This window comes from Triticum dicoccoides, chromosome 7B, assembly GCF_002162155.2.
Source record: "Triticum dicoccoides isolate Atlit2015 ecotype Zavitan chromosome 7B, WEW_v2.0, whole genome shotgun sequence".
Taxonomy (NCBI): domain Eukaryota; kingdom Viridiplantae; phylum Streptophyta; class Magnoliopsida; order Poales; family Poaceae; genus Triticum; species Triticum dicoccoides.
The window spans coordinates 421,723,771-421,725,847 of NC_041393.1; positions in this window are offsets into that span (position 1 = coordinate 421,723,771).

Consider the following 2,077-nt stretch of genomic DNA (forward strand, 5'->3'; position numbering starts at 1 on the left):
GAACCAAATCCAACAAAATCTCAACTCACGAACAAATCACAAAAAAAACTGGGGGCTATTTTTGTGGGGAATTTTCGGAATTAGGACGAAAACAATAAAATCAAGCTATAAAACACGGGGTAGGGGTTCCAAAAACGTGATCAACGTGGCTCTGATACCATGATGATGTAGGGCGGAACCCTAGGTGGACGATCTTTCACGTTTGGAGTGGATCCTACAGGGAATCACAAAGAACACACGGAAGCACAAAGGGGAAATACGGGGAAAACGAGAGGGAGAATCACTAAACCAACATAGAATCAATCACACGAGTGTTAGATCACCGACAACATAGAGTGACATAAGATCCACAATCAACCAAGGTAAGGATACAAAGGAATAGTTCTTCTCCGTACGGAGGTCTTGATGGTCTTCCCTAGAAAGGGGTCTTGAATCCGCTTGGGGGACCTTCTCCAAAGAGGTCCTGAGCTCCGAGGAGAAGTAGCCAAGTGGATGAGCAAGGCTCTCACACAAAATATGAGCTAAACCTATGCTACCCGTACCAGGAGGTGGGGCGTCCTATTTATAGTCTTAGTGCAAATGGAAGTCAAAGTGAAGGGATACAAGGGCTCCAGCCCGAGGGTGCGGTCACTCAGGTGCCGGACGTCCGAAAGGCGTCGGACGTCTGGAGGCTCAGGACGGTCCGGTCGTCCGGTCGTGCTCGGACGTCCGTAGATTCGGCTCTGACGTGGTCGCGTCGGTCGTCCGGAGGGGGTCGGTCGTCCGGAGCGTCGTGACTGTCCGGACGTCTGGAGGTCGTCGGTCGTTCGTAGTTTTGGCTCGGGTGCTTGTCGTCCGGTCGTCCGGTGGGTCTCGGACTTCCGTAGATTTGGTTCGGGTGGCCAGGCACCGGACGTCCGGAGAGCTCGGTCGTCCGTGTCCTGGGACTCGTCGGACGTCCGGACAGGGTCGGTCGTCCAACGCCTGTAGCTTCCGCGGCAGCTCTTCTTGTCCATCAAGCTTGGGGTCCTCGCCGTCTTGGCTCTTGTATGTAGCTGTTCCGTGGCTTGCTTCCAGGCACCTGATCACACACAGAGTTTCCGAATGAGGTAGTAGCCATGTCTCGTGAGTAGGAAGAGGGAGTTCGGAGAGGAGAGAGTTCACCTTATCTTCAATAGCCTTAGCTCGGGCTCTTGTCATGGGTCCAAGTGGTGTTGAGGGAGATGTAGGCACGTCCATGGGGATGAGCGAGGGGTGCTCCGCATCACAAGGCGAGGAGAATGAGCGGCAGCGGCGGCGTACAGGAGGTAGGGTTACAGGAGGCCGGAAGGGTGAAGTGAGGAGAGAAAGGTGGAGAGGCGAGGCCGACACGGTCTGGTCCAAGTCCACCCAACCCCACGTCGTCCAGCCCCGAGCCAACGAACGGCCGCCACGCAGACTGGCACACATGAAAAACCGAAAAGGTCCTCGGTGGGAGACGAGTATTTCGGTGGTGGCACATGATATTTTTCCTGGAGAGCGCCGACGGGCCGAACAGAACACGTGCCAGCCATAGCGAATGACACCCTGGGCCCACTAGTATAGACCCTACTCGTCGGCGGGAACCGAACGAAACAGCGGAGTGAGCAAAAGCGCGGGGGAAGCAAAATTGTTCATTCCTGCAGTGCTGCTCCCAGACCCAACGGCGGAGTACGTCCAGTGGCTTGATCGGACGGTCCAGAACGCATCAAGGGAACAAAGCGGACGGCCAGATGTCGCTGATCTGTGTGGGTGTCCGGTGGGCAGCTATAGTTCTTGTTTCTGGATCTTCCATCATTTTAAATATTGTAGGAGCACAAAAAATTGGTGTTCGCCTTGATTGAGGGTTAGGGTTGGATGGCCTCCGCCTCACAGGATGTCCGCGGGCACATTCAGACGTGTACGCGAAAATGTTAGGGCTTCTGTTCGACCAATACCGTTGGAGATGCCCTTCGAGCATTTCCAACATATCCTTTTCCAAACAAATCCTGGTATGTGGTGAATTGGCAAAAAAGTTTTCCAACCGATTCATTTTTCCAATAAGTATGATCATCAAGATACATATAGAGAGGGGGAGGGG